The sequence below is a fragment of the Gadus macrocephalus genome, chromosome 6, assembly GCF_031168955.1.
Source record: "Gadus macrocephalus chromosome 6, ASM3116895v1".
NCBI classification, from domain to species: Eukaryota; Metazoa; Chordata; class Actinopteri; order Gadiformes; family Gadidae; genus Gadus; species Gadus macrocephalus.
In genome coordinates, this window is record NC_082387.1 from 16,199,082 (window position 1) to 16,199,284 (window position 203).

Genomic DNA, 203 nt, shown 5'->3' on the forward strand with positions numbered 1-203 from the left:
CACACACACACACACACACACACACACACACACACACACACACACACACACACACACACACACACACAAACGCAGACGCTCAGACCCGGAGAAGCGACGACTGAAGTGGCCGTTGGAGAGACCTCTGAGTTACTCTCCTGAAGCTCGAATCCCGCTGAGCTCAGAGCTCCTCCTGGCTGCGGGCCGTGTGACACCACCGCACA